This window comes from Rhinopithecus roxellana, chromosome 9, assembly GCF_007565055.1.
Source record: "Rhinopithecus roxellana isolate Shanxi Qingling chromosome 9, ASM756505v1, whole genome shotgun sequence".
In the NCBI taxonomy this organism is placed as follows: Eukaryota; Metazoa; Chordata; class Mammalia; order Primates; family Cercopithecidae; genus Rhinopithecus; species Rhinopithecus roxellana.
This window is the reverse complement of record NC_044557.1, coordinates 39,964,974-39,982,576: the sequence shown is the minus strand read 5'-3', so window position 1 is coordinate 39,982,576 and position 17,603 is coordinate 39,964,974. Positions and strand designations below refer to the sequence as shown.

General features: G+C 43.2%; 1 pseudogene; it reads left to right on the top strand.

Annotated features, from left to right (window-relative positions):
• The first annotated feature begins 6,280 nt into the window (after positions 1-6,280).
• LOC104662447 lies at positions 6,281-7,122 on the top strand (annotated as a pseudogene).
• The last annotated feature ends 10,481 nt before the right edge of the window (positions 7,123-17,603 follow it).

Here is a 17,603-nt window from a genome sequence, read left to right as displayed (position 1 = left end):
CCTGATTGCCTTTATCCAGTCATGTATTAAGATTATTTGAAACTGGGCTTGAGTCTCTGGAAGACTCATCTTATTATATGTTCAGAATGTGAACATATAAACCTTATTTCTAGGATACTTTAAGGACTTAGGAGTTTGGGAGGTACATCAGGCCCCTCCTCTTTGGAAAGACTTGAATCCTAGTATTTCTTCTTCGGTCACTTGAATTTGTCAAAAATTCTCTCCAGCCTCTCTTGCCCAGTATTTGCCTTCAGAATTAGCAAATACCTCTTGGGAATAAACAGTTTCAGATATTATGTCCCAAATTTCAGACATTATGTCTTATCTCCAATTTTATTCCTGCAATTTCTCATTGCCATGGTAGCTTTCTTTATGCCTTCAGAAAATTAAATGTGTTTAATATTTTCATCCACCTTTTTTAGTTCTCAAAGGAAGTACTAATGTGTACCACTTACTCTGCCACTGGCAGACGTTTTCAATTCGTTGAGATAGCTATTTATATTTAAGAAGTACCAAGACCAAAAATATATTTTCTTACTTTCCAAAATTACTGACTTGTTAATGAAAATGCTTAGATGTGCAGCATTACTTTATTCCAACCTTTTGTTGCTAAAAGTCTTAAGGGATTCACTCATTTGTTAAAACCTTTACAAACTTTGATACATAAGAGAAAATTACCTCTGGTGGTTTCAAATTTTATTTTGGTGGCTGCCAAATTTAGCAAATGGAAGAGATTCACTAAAAGCTTCTCAGATGTCTTTTTTAATACTATGGTTTTTCCTTTGTATAATTAATAGAAAATGGGGTTAATGAAGACCGGTATAGAGTCCAGGGTTTGAAAAATTAACTTAGGAGGATTACCGAGATAGTGATTCTTAACCTTTATTCTCAAGCACATTTTTAAAAATAGAATGTTACACTCCCAAGAAAAATAAAAAACTATAAAAGAGCTACTTGACCTTTTGTCAACAAAGTACTAATCTGTAGAAGAAAGAAAGACTTTCTTTTGTGGGATTTCTTGCATCTCAAGGGGCACTTGTGGACTGATTGAGGAATAAATGATGGAAAACTGAGTGAATTGGGAGAGCTAAATGTTAAGTAGAATTCAAAGGTCAGTATAGATTGGAGACATGTGGAATATAGACTTTACTAGGGAGAACACTATAGGTTCATATCTCTTCTTCTTTTTTTTTTTTGAGACAGAGTCTTGCTCTTGTCACCCAGGCTGGAGTGCAATGGCACGCAATCTTGGCTCACTGCAACCTCCACCTCCTAGGTTCGAGCGATTCTCATGCCTCAGCCTCCCAAGTAGCTGGGATTACAGGCATGCACCACCACGCCCAGCGAATTTTTGTATTTTTAAGAGAGACAGGGTTTCGCCATGCTGGCCAGGCTGGCCTTCATGTTGGATGAAGTGATCCACCCACTTCATCCTCTCAAAGTTCTGGGATTACAGGCATGACTCGGCCAGCTGTATCTTTTTATGCCAGCACGCCATTATAGTTCATTTGTATTTACAACAAACTATTTTAAGACAGTTTGACAGTTTAAATATTTTAATAAAAATGCATTTTATTCTATTTTATTAATTTTAACTTTTTTTTTTAGTGACAGGGTCTCACTCTGTCGCCCCAGGTAGAGTTCAGTGGTATGATCATAGTTCACTGCAGCCTTGAACTCCTTGGCTCAAGCAACCCTCCTGCCTTATCCTTCCAAGTAGCTCAGGCCACAGGCATTTGTAAGTACACCTGGCTTTTTTTTTGTTTTTCTTGAGACAGAGTTTCCGTTCTTGTTGTCCAGACTGGAGTGCAATGGTGCACCCTTGGCTCACTGCAACCTCTCTGCCTCCCGGGTTCAGGCGATTCTCCTGCCTCAGCCTCCCAAGTAGCTGGGACTATAGGCATACACCACTACACCCTGCTAATTTTTTTTGTATTTTTAGTAGAGACAGGGTTTCACCATGTTGGTCAGGCTGGTCTCGAACTCCTGACCTCAGGTGATCCACCTGCCTCAGCCTCCCAAAGTGCTAGGATTATAGGTGTGAGCCGCCGTGCCCGGCCCTTTTTTTTTTTTTTTTTGGAGAGATGAGGCCTCACTTTGCTTTGTTCCCCAAGCTGGTCTCAAACTCCTGGCTTCAAGCAGTCCTCCCACCTTGGCCTCCCAAAGTACTGGGATTACAGATGTGAGCCACTGCACCTAGCCAAAAATGCATTTTAAATTAATTTTTAAAAAGTGAATCATACTGTGTATTCAGAAAATAAAAGAAAACATACACTCAAACATTTACTTATGCATCAGATAATTCATAGGGGATAACAATTTTCTGTTTGTACTAAATGTGGGTAGGATTTTCCTTACAAGTCATACTTCATTATATATCAGAAAATTAATGCTGGAGAGAAACTTTATGAATATGATGACTAGGAAGTCTTCCACCAAAAAGTTAGTGACCTGAACATACTAAATTCACATATGAGAAAAAAATAATAATTCAAATCCCATTATACATTCAAAACACCATTTGCAGAACAAAGTCTATAAGAACACTAACTGGAAAACACTTCACCTGGAATTTATCAGAAAGTTTCTACCAGAAGGAGACAACGTTAAGAGCAAATGTGGGAGCAGCTTCACAGAGAAATCAGTTTTTAGTATTCTTCAGTGTTTACACATGAGTGAAACTGTATTTCTTGAAAGTGAGAAAGCCTTTTCACAGAAGTCAGAACGAGTTTTAAATTACTCATACTACAGAGAAGCCCTGTGATTATTGTACCTTATATATTGTATGTGGAAAAATCTTTGTCCATGAGTCACACCTTACTGTATACCAGACAAGTAATTGATAAAAATACATTTTGTAAGAATACATCATTTTATTAAACGCCATAACATTCAAGTAGAGAAGCAGCTCTATTTGATACATTGGAAAAGGTCTTCCTATAGAAGATTTCACAACAAATATAATTCATTTTGTTTACTGATTTAACTTTAAGCCTATGTCTCAAACCAGTGGAGAAAAACAGACCATAAAACACTTGCCTTTCTTTTTATTAAAATAGTTACATACACATATAACATGGCATAAATGTGACTTTATTTACTTTAGAGACTGTTTCAATCTGTTGCCCAGGCACCCAGGTGGGAGTCCAGTGGCACAATCCTGGCTCACTGCAGCCTCGACCCCCAGGCTCAAGTGATCCTCCTGCCTTAGCCTGTTGAGTAGCTGGGAGTACAGGTACACGCCACCACACCTGCTAATTTTTCTAGTTTTTGTAGAGATGAGGTCTTGCTGTGTTTCCCAGGTCCATCTCAAACTCCTAGCCTCAAGCAGTCCTCCTGCCTAGCCTCCCAAAGTGCTGAGATTACCGGCATGAGCCACCATGCCTGACCTAACTAACTTTTATAATGTATTTTATGTCTTCTTGATTTTTGTACTTCCATTCATAGCATTTCCAGCCACTCCAACAGTCTGTCAACAGATAATGCTAATCAACTTGATATTTTTCTCTATATTCACAATCACAGTCACATTAATATGTCATCTGTATCATATATTAGTGTATGTGATTTCACTGTCATACATAAGAGGGATTGTATACTCATTTTTGCACCTTTTACACTTAACGATTTTTAGCTAGCTGAAAAGACTCCATGGTGTGGACATACCATAATATTTTGACCATATTGCCATTGGTTATTCACATTTTTTTCATTAGGAGAAATAATCTTTTATAACTATACTTGAGAGATTATTGGACAAGGACAGTCATGCCCTAACCTACTGGAGATTATTTTTTTCTATAGCATCTGCTTGTAGGAATGGGACTGATCAAATGGTATGTGTTATTTTATTTTAACAGATGTTGCCAGATTTCTTTGTCCCAAGACTGTAGCTTTTTATGTTTCCAGTACTAGTGTATAAATGTACCTCTTTCCCCCTACTAAAAGTAGCTGTTACTCTTTTTTTGTTTTTTGAGACCGAGTCTTGCTTTATCGCCCAGACTGGAGTGCAGAGGTGCAATTTTGGCTCACTGCAACCTCTGCCTCCTGGGTTCAAGCGATTCTCATGCCTCAGCTTCCCAAGTGGCTGGAATTACAGGTGCCTGCCACCACTTCCAGCTAATTTTTGTATTTTTAGTAGAGATGGATGTTGGCCAGGATGGTCTCAAACTCCTGACCTCAAATGATCCACCTGCCTTGGCCTCCCAAAGTGCTGGGATTACAGGCATGAGCCACTGTGCCCAGCTACAGTTACTCTTTAACCCTGAGAAATTTTACAAGTTCCAAGTGATAACTAATTATAATTTGTATATTAATAGGCCTCTAAATGTGTCTTGGCCATTTGAATTTACTATTCTGTAAATTGCCTTTATAAAGCATTTGTGTATACATTTCTCTTTTTGGATTGTTTATCTTATTAACTTAAAACAGCTTTTTATGTTAAAAGGAGTAACTCCTTTTTTAAAAAACATCTATTGCTTGTCTCGACTTTGCATATGATATTATCCCATTCACATAATTTTATCTGCTACATGTTTAAATGTGTATTCTTTTACAGCTGCTGAATTTTTAATCTTAAGACTTAAGCTTCACATATAATATTTTAAAGTGGTCTTCTGGAGAGTTTGTGTATCTTTTGGGAAATTTTTGGAAAATGTTGCTTTGCTGAACCAGCATGCAATCCCCAAACTCCTCTCTCACTGCTTACTTTATCTTTTGTTGTTGTTGTTGTTGTTTTTTGTGAGACAGAGTCTCAATCTGTCGCCAGGCTGGAGTGCAGTGGCGCAATCTCGGCTCACTGCAACCTACGCCTCCCGGGTTCAAGTGATTCTCCTGCCTCAGCCTCCCAAGTAACTGGGACTACAGGCACCCGCCACCACGCCCGTCTAATTTTTTGTAGTTTTAGTAGCGAAGGGATTTCACCATGTTGGCCAGGATAGTCTCGATCTCTTGACCTCGTGATCTACCCGCCTCGGCCTCTCAAAGTGCTGGGATTATAGGCGTGAGCCACCGCGCCTGGTCTACTTTATCTTTTTTTTTTTAATTTAACTTTTAAGTTCAGTGGTACATGTGCAGGTTTGTTACACAGGTAAACCCATATCATGGGGGCTTGTTGTACAGATTATTTCATCACCCAGAACCCATCAGTTATTTTTCCTGATCCTCTCCTTCCTCCCACTCTTCACTCTCCAATAGACCCCAGTGTGTGTTGTTTCCCTGTTATGTGTCCATGTGTTCTCATCACTTAGCTCCCATTCATAAGTGAGAACATGTGGTGTTTGGTTATAAGTGAGAATATGTGATGTTTGGTTTTCTGTTCCTACATTAGTTTGCTAAGGATAATGGCCGTCAGCTCCATCCATATCCCTGCAAAGGACATGATCTCATTCTGTTTAATGACTGCATAGTATTCCATGATGTATATGTACCACATTTTCTTTATACAGTCTACTATTGATGAGCATTTAGGTTGATTCCATGTCTTTGCTATTGTGTATAGTGCTGTAACCTCATTACCTTCTGAAACTGGTAGTGGCCAAATGACCTGCCTCGGCCCAAGAGAAGCAAAACACTGGTAGATGTATTCTGGGAAAACCTTTATTTCCTAAGAAAAGAGACCGACTTAGCTGTTACCATCAATTCCATCCCTCTTCCTGCCTTGTACATTATGCCGCCAGCAGTGGTGATCTTTCAAGCACCGGGGAAAGGCCAAAAGATTCACCAACACTGGTCCTGATGTTATTGACTCAAAAGTAGCAGCAACTTAACTACAGACTTTAGCTGTGTGATAAAAATAAACATGTTTGGCATAAACCATTCTATTTTATGTCTTTCTTATTGCACCCGAAACCATACCTAAACTTATTCAGGCAATGAAATTTATAAAATAATCCATCCTTTTCCTACTAAAATGAAAATATTTTAAAACCTTAGTAAACTGAATACCTCACATAAACCCGAGTAAGGTAAAGAGATAAGAGCAAAATTATATAAGATTTGTAATGAGTAAAAGGAGGCATGGATATTGAATCAATCCATGGCATCAGAAGAGAATACTACAGTAAATGGGTGATTTCCTAGTAAGATACAACTGATCAAAATTAATAAAAAACTAAAGAAAAAAACATAAAATAAGTTAAAAATATCATTTTCAGAGTCATCATTTAAAATTTACCAGGACTATAGGAAAATATTTTTAAGGTAGTACCCTTTCCTCAGGTATACCACGACCACCGATTCCTCCTCCCTGGCCGCCGCATCCTTGGCTGGCGTCAGAAAAATGGCTACAAACTTCCTAGCACATGAGAAGATCTGGTTGGACAAGTTCAAATACGACCATGCAGAAAGGAGATTCTAGGAGCAGATGAATGGGCCTGTGGCCGGTGCTTCCGGCCAGGAGAACGGCGCCAGCGTGATCCTCCGTGACATTGCCAGAGCCAGAGAGAATATCCCGAAATCCGTGGCCGGAAACTCAGGCCCAGGGGCCTACAGCGGCGCCTGCGCAGACCACAGCGAGCTCGTCGTCCGGATCGCCAGTCTGAAAGTGAAGAACCAGAGCCTGCGCCGCGTGGTACAGGAGCTGCAGCTGATCATCTCCAAGCTGGAGGCGCGGCTGAACGTGCTGGGGAAGAGCTCGCCTGGCTACCAGGCCACGGCCCCACAGACCCAGCACATGTCTTCCATGCGCCAAGTGGAGCACCAGGCCAAGAATTCAGCCACACCAGCAGAGGATGACGAGGATGATGACATTGACATGTTTGGCAGCGACAGTGAGGAGGAAGACAAGAAGGCGGCACAGCTGCGGGAGGAGCGGCTGCAGCAGTACGTGGAGAGGAAGGCCAAGAAGCCTGCACTGGCGGCCAATTCCTCCATCATGCTCGGTGTCAAGCCTTGGGATGATGAGATGGACATGGCCCAGCTGGAGGCTGTATGCCCTCCATCCAGCTGGATGGATTGGTCTGGGGGACCTCCACGCTGATGCCCGTGGGCTACGGTATCTGGAAGCTACAGATTCAGTGTGTGCTGGAGGACAAGGTGGGGACAGACTTGCTGAAGGAGGAGATCACCAAGTTTGAGCAACATGTGCAAAGTGTCGATATCACAGCTTTCAACAAAATCTGAAGCCTGAGTGTGTGTGTGTGCGCGCGTGAAGCCCAGCCATGATTTAAGACTGAGACCGGCCAAAAAAAAAAAAAAAAGATTTTTAAGGTAGTACACATAAATAATGAACTATAAAAGACAGAAATCATAATTTGTAATTTTCAAAATTAATAACTCTTGTCCTTTGAAAGCACTTAAGAAGGCGAGAAGGAAAGACTCAGAAGGGGAAGAAACAGTTGCAATAAATTTCTGACAAAAGATTTGTTTCCTGAAAATGTAAAGAAATGTATAACCCAATTGTAAAAGGACAACTTAATAAAAATGACAATATACTTCAACAGAGACAATTCATAAAATAAGATATGAAATGGTCAATAGGGACAAGAAAGAATTTCAACATAAGCCACCAGGGAAATACAAATCAAAACCATAATGAGACACTTCTTTTTTTTTTTTTTTTTTTTTGAGGCAGAGTCTCGCTCTGTCGCCCGGACTGGAGTGCAGTGGCCGGATCTCAGCTCACTGCAAGCTCCGCCTCCCGGGTTTGCGCCATTCTCCCGCCTCAGCCTCCCGAGTAGCTGGGACTACAGGCGCCCGCCACCTCGCCCGGCTAGTTTTTGTATTTTTAGTAGAGACGGGGTTTCACTGTGTTAGCCAGGATGGTCTCGATCTCCTGACCCCGTGATCCGCCCGTCTCGGCCTCCCAAAGTGCTGGGATTACAGGCTTGAGCCACCGCGCCCGGCCGATAATGAGACACTTCTACACACTCATTAAAATTACTGAAATTAAAATGATTGACAGGACCAAGTGTTGGAAGATGTTGAGCAACTGGAACTCATGCGTGGCAGGTAGGGATGTAAAATGGCACAAAGACTTTGGAAAATACTTTGGCAAATTTTTAAAAAGTTAAACACATAGCTATCATACAACCCAACCATTCCACTCCAGTATTTAACCCAAATGAAATGAAAACTTATGTTCAAACAAAGACTTGTACATGAATGTTGACAAGACCTTTATTCACAATAGCCTCAAAGTGGAAACAATCTACATGTTTATCATCAAGTGAATAGACATAATGTGGTGTATCCATAACTAGAAAACTACTCAGCAATAAAAAGGAACAGACTAATGATAAATGTAACAGCAAGGTTGAATTTCAGTCATTTTGAGTAAAAGATGCCAGACATGAAAGAGTGTTATGTATCATATGGTTGTATTTATATAAAATTCTAGAAGTGCAAACTAACAGTGAAGTAACAAAATTCGGATTAGTAGTTGCCTGAAGCTAGGGCCAGAGACAGGGATGGCCAGCAAAGAGGCACATGGAATCTTTTTGAGTTGATAAAAATGTTCTGTATTGGCCGGGCGCGGTGGCTCAAGCCTGTAATCCCAGTACTTTGGGAGGCCGAGATGGGCGGATCACAAGGTCAGGAGATCGAGACCATCCTGGCTAACCCAGTGAAACCCCGTCTCTACTAAAAAATACAAAAAAACTAGCCGGGCGAGGTGGCGGGCGCTTGTAGTCCCAGCTACTCGGGAGGCTGAGGCAGGAGAAGGGCGTAAACCCGGGAGGCGGAGCTTGCAGTGAGCTGAGATCCGGCCACTGCACTCCAGCCTGGGCGACAGAGCGAGACTCCGTCTCAAAAAAAAAAAAAAAAAAAAAATGTTCTGTATTTTTATTGTAGTTTCATGGGTGCACACAATGTTAAAATGAACATTAAATAGGTACAATTATTGTATGTAAATAATATCTTGCTAAAGTTGATTTTTAAAATACAGAAGATAAGCAGATAGATCCATGTCTGAATATAGTTCATATTTAAAGATCAGATCATTTCATTAATTGAAATCATTTCAAGTTATAGAGAAATATATACCAATATTTTATTTCTTGTAATTGCTTCATTGCAACTTTAAAATACATCATCACTCTTAGACTATCATAGTAAGTACAGGAAAAAAAGAAAGAAATTATTGACTCGGGTCATTTATAACCACAGATGCAAAAATTCTAAATAACATTGTGGTGAATACAATATTTAAGTATATTTGAAAATTAGTAATGATTTTAATTCTAAAATTCAAAAGTGATAGACTATGAAGAAATTGAGGTTGGCCAGGCGCAGTGGCTCACGCCTGTAATCCTAGCACTTTGGGAGGCCGAGGCAGGTGGATCATGAGGTCAGGAGATTGAGAGCATCCTGGCTAACACAGTGAAACCCCGTCTATACTAAAAATACAAAAAATTAGCCGGGCGTGGTAGCGGGCACCTGTAGTCCCAGCTACTGGGGAGGCTGAGGCAGAAGAATGGCGTGAACCTGGGAAGCGGTGCTTGCAGTGAGCCAAGATTGTGTCACTGCACTCCAGCCTGGGTGACAGACGAGACTCCGTCTCAAAAAAAAAAAAAAAAAAGAAACTGAAATAATTTACTATTGTAAATTAAAAGAGAAGGTAATATATTTATATCAGTAATTACTGAAAGGTATTTTATTAATTCAGCATTCTTAATAAAATAGACATGGTAGAAAACTACTTAAATATTATTTAAATGCAACAGCAAATGTTTTTGAATTTTCTTAAATTGATGAATGACATTTGCACATATTTATGGGGAACATGTGATACTTTGTTACATACATAGCCTCAGCCTCCTGAGTAGCTGGAATTACAGGCATGCACCACCACACCAGGCTAATTTTAGTATTTTTAGTAGAGATGGGGTTTCACCAGGTTGGCCAGGCTGGTTTCAAACTCCTGACCTCATGTGATTCGCCCGCCTTGGCCTCCCAAAGTGCTGGGATTACAGGCATGAGCCACCATGCATGGAACTTTTTTTTTTTTTTTTGAGGTGCAGTTTTGCTCTTGTTGCCCAGGCTGGAGGGCAATGGCACGATCTCAGCTCACCACAACCTCCCCGTCCTGGGTTCAAGTGATTCTCCTGCCTCAGCCTCCCTAGTAGCTGGGATTGCAGGCATGCACCACCACCCCTGGCTAATTTTTTATTTTTAGTAGAGACTGGGTTTCTCCATGTTGGTCAGGCTGGTCTCAAACTCCCAACCTCAGGTGAGCCGCCCACCTTGGCCTCCCAAAGTGCTGGGATTACAGGCGTGAGCCACCACACCCGGCTGGAGCATTTTTGTTTCCTGTACTTTGAGGTCTTTGCCATTAAGTATTTCCCTAGGCCAAAATGTCCTGAAGTTTTTCTCCTGCATTTTTTCTAGTAGTTTTACAGTTTCAGTTCTTAGACCCCCTTAAGTCTTTAATCCATTTTGATTTGATTTTTGTGTATGGTGAGAGATAGCAGCTAGTTTCATTCTTCTCCATATAGTTATTCAGTTTTTGCAGCACCGTTTATTGAAGATACCCTCCTTTCCCCCACGTATGTTCTTGGAGCCTTTCTTGAAAATGAGTTGGCTCTGAATATGAGGATTTATTTCTGGGTTCTCTATTCTATTTAATTGATCTTTGTGTCTGCTTTTATATCAATACCATGCTATTTGGTTACTCCAGCATCGTAATATGTTTTGAAGGTAAATAGTGTGATGCCTCCAGCTTTGTTCTTTTTGCGCAAAATTGCTTTGGCTATTTGGGCTCTTTATTGATTCCATACAAATTTTAGTAATTTTCCTATTTTAGTGAAAAAAATACATTACTATTTTTATAGAAATTGCATTGAATTTGTAGATTGCTTTGGGCAGTACAGTCATTGTAATAATATTAGTTCTTCCAATCCATGAGCATGGGATGTTTTTCCATTCGTCCTCTTCAATTTATTTTATCGGTGTCTTGTAGTTTTCCTTGTAGAGCCTTTAACCTCATTAGTTAAACTTATTCCTAGGTATTTTGTTTTTTGTATCTATTTGAAATGGGATTGCCTTCTTTATTTATTTCTCATCTATTTCATTTTTGGTGTATAGAAAGGCAACTGGTTTTTGTATGTTAATTTTATATCCTGCAACTTTACTAAATTTACTGATGTGATATAAGAGATTTTTGGTGGAGCCTTTAGATTTTTCTAAATATAAGATCATATCATCTGCAAAAAAGGACAATTTGACTTTCTTATATATTTCTTTTCAGTGGCAGCAGATGTAAGCAGGTGGCTGGGGGATGCATGTGTCAGCTCTAGGTGGTGGCTGCAGGTGGGGTAGCCAGCAGGGCACTTGTAAATCTGTGGTGATCCTGCTGCTTGTGGGTGTCAGGATTGCTGCTCGTAGCTTGCACTTCAGCTCTGATGGCAGTAGCCAGCAGTAGTAATGGCTGTAGACATGGGAGGTCAGTAGATCTCTGGAGATGTGAAAATGCAGGGCCTGTTGGACTCCAGAGCAGGATGCAGTCTGGTGATGGCTGGACTCTCAAAATGGCTTCTTAGAGCTCAGGAGATATATGCAATGCAGCATGGGCTCCCTCTCTGGAGCAATGCCATCACACAGTCTCCAGGCAGCTCCCTATGTAAGTCTTAGGGCCCACGAGGGTCAAGGGGCTCTCCTGTGGCTAGAATTGCAGGAGTTTGTGGTGGGAGTATAGACCAATGGGGGTCTCTTACTTACCTTTTTCCCACATTGTGGAGTCTCTTTGAAGTTCCCAGCCAACCCTAGCCAAGCAGGCTGCCTGTCTTCCCCTCTCTTTCCTTGCCTCAGGTGTTTCCTGTTACTTCTCTGTTGAATTCCAGTGTTCTTTTTTAGATTATCTATTTGAAGTGTGATTACTCACTATTTTATAAATAAAGTGAATCTGCTTAATTTTATGCCTGTTTTGCTTGATTCAGTTACCAATGTGGATTATTTCTTTCCAATGGGAAGCTATTTGAGTGCACATAATTACTACACCACATTTCTTATGTGGCCTCAGGCGATTTTCATCAGGAACAGCATTAAGCTAGTGAGGAGATAACAATGTTCTCCTTTTCATTGCCTTCCTCTGAGTACACCGATTTGCACGTGACTAAATGGTTTTCACTGGTTTCTCTATACAGACACTTTTCTACAAATTATGCATGATGCTAGGTATAGTCCAAAACCAGACAAAAGCAGCAGGCTATAATTTGTTCACTCATAATTTGCATTTCACTGCATAAAGTGATTTCAACTGCATCAACATTTTTTCGTTCAGAGTGAATCACTAGATTCTCAAAGTTGAAACGCTGGAGCCCCTGATTCCAAGGAAATTTAACACCATTTCTTCAAGTTTCAGTATTTTGACTTTTTTTGTCCTTAACTCTTAAATAGCAGCTTGATATGCTACAAAATAAGCATTTGAAATTTATACTCACTAAAAACATACTGAAAGTATCTGAATTATGTCCAGTCTTTCTCCTCCACCCCTCATTTTCTATACCAAGGTAGCAACATAAGGTGAGACTTTAAAGAACAAAAGAAATTGGACCAAGAAGAAAAGGAAAGGAAGCTGAATGCTCGAGTTTACTGTTTGTAAACCACATGTTACCCTAATTTGGTATCTGGCAAAAGGACATCAAAAGCCCGTTTCATTTGGCTTTTTCCTTCCCTTGGTGCATGGATAAGTCCACTTCCACCTGCAGGGTTTCTGTGTGTGTGTGCACGTATGTGCACATGTGCTGGGACTTCAGCTTTTTTCTGTCTTCTGACTGATTTTTCTCTTCCTACTCTGTTCATAACTTTTACTTCTTACAATTTTTGGTTCAGACACTAACAGATTAAGAAATCCTTGAAGATCTCTTAACTCAACCTTTTCATTTTGAAGATGAGAATATTGAATATTATTGACATGCCTGACTCAGTGAGAAATTTTCTTGATTTTTTTCCTAAAAGGCCAATATCTGAAATGCCACTCTGAATAATACATTTCTCCCCTCATTGATTCATGAAGCTCCCTTTATCAAATATCCTAGTCTGTTTTAAAACTCTCTATCGTGTTTTAATAAATTATCTATCTATCCTTGTTCCTTATCATACTGTTTTAACAATAACATTTTAATCACAGGAATCTTTTCCTCCAATCTTATCTGTGCAATTTATGCTTGCTGTTTACCTGGTGGTATATTTTCAAGTCAATTTTTCAAGTAGTGAAAAAAAGTCCAATTGAAATTATTATTGGAATCAAAATTACACATTATTTTTTAAAGAAATTCAATATGGTCAGGCACGGTGGTGCATGCCTATAATCCCAGCACTTGGGAGGCTGAGGCAGATGATCACTTGAGGTCAGAAGTTCAAGACCAGCTTGCCCAACATGGTGAAACCCCGTCTCCACTAAAAATGCAAAAATTAAGGCTTGGTGATGCATACCTGTAATCTCAGCTACTAGGGAAGTTAAGGTAGGAGAATTGCTTGAGCCCAGGAGGCAGAGTTTGCAGTGAGCAGAGATCATGCCACTGCACTCCAGCCTGGGTGACAGAGTGAGACTCCATCTTAAAAAAAAAAAATCGGCCAGGCGCGGTGGCTCAAGCCTGTAATCCCAGTACTTTGGGAGGCCGAGACGGGCGGATCACGAGGTCAGGAGATCGAGACCATCCTGGCTAACACGGTGAAACCCCGTCTCTACTAAAAAATACAAAAAAACTAGCCGGGCGAGGTGGCGGGCGCCTGTAGTCCCAGCTACTCTGGAGGCTGAGGCAGGAGAATAGCGTGAACCCAGGAGGCGGAGCTTGCAGTGAGCTGAGATCCGGCCACTGCACTCCAGCCTGGGTGACAGAGCAAGACTCCGTCTCAAAAAAAAAAAAAAAAAAAAAATCAATCTTTGCCATGTTTAGTTAGTTAGTGCTTAACTCTGGGGAAGGCAGACTCACATTTCCTCAAGATGTGAGGAACATTTGTCCCATTCCTGGGACATTTGTCCCAGATGAACTCAGTGTCAAATATGAAAAGGTATCTTTCCAAGGACTGTTAAGAGAGTCTCGTTTATGTTTGGATGAACGGAGGCAAGATGGCGCACTTGTGGGTTCTTCATCCCCCAACTTTTCCCGCGCGCGCGAAAATCCAGCCGGCGACCTGGGAAGGTGCAGACCAACTAGGCATGCGCCAGGTGATGTCAATCTGAAGAGACCAAGATTTACCTGGTCGCACCTGTGGAACGCCCCCGGACACGCCCATGCCCCGCCTATCGCCCTCCCACTCCTAGAAAAGCCGCTCCGGAGGATCGCCACGCGCGGACTTCCCAGCTTCCCCACTGCGGTCGATTCCCCACTGCGGTCGGGACTGTTGGAACTCCGTCCGAGAGCTGTACGGGTGACTCTGGGGGCCCCTTTTGTCGGGGGCCAACAGACCTCTCCCTACCCACCTTCTTCCCTTGAAGCTAGGTGACCAAAATAAACTTGCAGTTTTGCTCCTACCCTTGCCTAGTCGCTGGTTCTTTTGTACCCTCCCTGGTGGTCTTAGAAAAACAAAACAGTTGGTGCCGAACCCGGGAGGAGACCCCTCCTCGGGGCCCCCAGGGTCTGGGGAGCCTCCTCCTCCTCCTCGCTCCACACCGCAGACGGACCAGGACCTGAGACCCGCTTCCCTCACTCCCACGGCCTCTCTGGGGTAAGTGCCCTTGTCTCCTCTTTACCTCCCTCAGCCAGAAATCCTGCGCAGGTCCGGGGTCCATTTGGAGCCACCAAGTGGCTCGGGAGACCCGTTCAGGATGGAGACGTCCGCCTGAAGGTAATCTCCACTTAGGCTTCAAGAGCCTCTCGTCTGTCTCTGCTGGTTCCAAAGGACGCTTTGAAGCCAGGCAGGGATCCATTCCCATGTCCATTGGGTCCATTGTGTCGGTAAAGAGGAAACAAATGGGAAACCCCCAGTCCAAATTTCCAAAGAGCACCCCCTTAGGGTGCCTCCTAGCCAATTTAAAAACCTTACAGCTTGAACAAGACCTTAGGAGGAAGCGGTTAATTTTCCTTTCCACTGTGGCGTGGCCCCGATACAAACTAGACAATCAGTCTCAGTGGCCACCAGAGGGCACCCTAGATCGCAATGTTCTGACCGACCTCAGCAATTTCTGCCAGCGGTTAGGCAAGTGGTCTGAAATTACGTACATACAAGGCTTTTGGGCCTTACGCTCTCGTCCCGACCTGTGTAGCCGACGCTCTTTGGCCCAAGTTATGCTAGCCAAGGACGCCGGCCCACAGGAACCCGAAAAAGAGGAGTCTTCATTCCTTTCTGTTCAGCCGGAGGATCTAGGCTTTCCCTCACTTCCGCCCTATACTTCTCCTCCCTCCGCTTGGACTCCTCCTTCCTTTTCCTTACCTACTAGTAATCCACTCAGTCCCGTGCTTCCTTCGGGGCCCCCAACTGGCTGTCTTGAGTCTCCTGTCTCTGCACACACCCGCTCTAAGTGCCCTGCTGATGCCTCCACTCCTGCCCCACACCCTCCTACAGTGTTAGCGCCTTTGCGAGAGGTGGCTGGGGTGGAGGGGGTAGTCAGAGTGCATGTCCCTTTTTCATTGGCCGATCTTTCCAAAATTGAGAAGCGTTTAGGGGATTTCTCAGCTAATCCCACCGTCTACATAAAGGAATTTAGATACCTTTGTCAGGCCTATGACTTAACTTGGCATGACCTCCAGGTTATCCTAACCTCCACCCTAAACCCTGAGGAGCAAGAGCGCATCCTAGCGGCCGCCAGGCAGCACGCCAACCAACTACATTTAACTGACGCCACCATCCCACTAGGGGAGCAAGCAGTCCCCTCGGCAGACCCGGACTGGAACTATCAAGCAAACCAGCCTGGGCGCCGTAGGCGAGACATAATGGTTCAGTGTTTGTTGGCTGGTATGCAAACAGCCTCAAACAAAACTGTAAATTTTAACAAATTAAAAGAAATTATTCAAAATCCAGAAGAAAATCCAGCCGCATTCTTAAATAGGCTGACTGAGGTTCTAACCCAATATACCCGGTTAGATCCGGCCTCCCCCACAGGGGCCACCATTTTGGCGTCTTATTTCATTTCTCAATCAGCTCCTGACATTCGTAAGAAACTTCAGAAGGTAGAGGATGGTCCTCAGGCACCAATACAAGACCTGGTTAAATTAGCCTTTAAGGTCTATAACTCCAGAGAGGAGACGGTTGAGGCAGTGCGACAGGCACGCCTCAAACAGAAGGCCCAGCTCCTAGCAGCGGCTTTAAGGCCCAGTTGTAACCCCAGACCAGAGAGCACATACTCCGCAGACTCCAAGGCTACGAAAGGAGCCTGCTATAAGTGCGGCAAGGCGGGACACTATGCCCCAGGTGTCCGCAAGGTCCCTGAGCCCCAACGCAGCCTTGCCATAAGTGCAAGGCGTCAGGACATTGGGCCAATGAATGTCCTAAGCCTTGTCCACCAGCAACCCCCTGCCCTGCTTGCCAGCAGGGAGGATACTGGAAGTCTGATTGCCCCACCCTGAGAACAGGTGCTGCGTCTCCACGTGACCCCCTTTCCCAGGATCCTGGGAGCTCCTTCCAGCTCCTACATCTGGACGACGACGACAACTGAAGGTGCCGAGACTCGGGGACCCCCATCACCCTCGCCGACCCGCGGGTAACTCTCTTGGTAGCGGGTAAGACAATTGATTTTTTAATAGATAGCGGGGCTACCTATTCTGTTTTGCCGTCCTTCTCTGGACCTAGCCTTCCATCCGATATCTCTGTAGTAGGAGTAGACGGAAAGCCATCCACCCCACAAAAAACTCCACTCCTTAATTGCTGCCTGGCCAACAACTACTTTGTGCACTCGTTCCTCATTATACCCTCATGCCCTATCCCCTTACTAGGCCGAGACATCCTGAGCACCTTAAAGGCCTCCATATACATTCCCACCAACTCATCCACTCCCCTTCAACCCCCTCATGACCTGTTGCTCATGCTTTGTGCAAGTGCACAGGCTCCTCCTATGTCGCCCCCACCCCCCATCTTCCCTATTTCTGTACACCCTCAAGTGTGGGACACTTCCACCCTGGTCATAGCTGCTCACCACCCACCAGTTCTCGTCAAGCTCAAAGATCCCACTCGTTTCCCAAACTGCCCCCAATTCTCTCTCTCTCCGACACATCTACAAGGTTTAAAGCCAATTATCACGCGACTACTTAGCCAACATATTCTTGTCCGCACACATTCCCCCTGTAACACTCCAATACTTCCAGTTAAAAAGGCAGATGGAACGTATAGGTTAGTACAGGATCTTCGGCTAGTCAATGAAGCCACCCGTCCCACGCACCCTGTAGTTCCCAACCCTTACACCCTTCTGTCCCATATCCCCACCAATTCTACTTATTTTACTGTGCTAGACCTTAAGGATGCTTTCTTTACCATACCTCTACACACAGACTGCCAGTTCCTTTTTGCTTTCACATGGGAGGACCCAGACACACATACCTCCACTCAACTGACGTGGACAGTCCTCCCACAAGGGTTCCGGGACAGCCCCCATTTCTTTGGTCAGGCCTTAGCAAAAGACCTTGCCTCCTGCCCTCTCACAAATAGCAAAGTTCTGCAGTATGTAGATGATCTCCTAATCTGTAGCCCTACCAAACAAGACTCTCTTCTAGACACTGCAACCCTCCTCA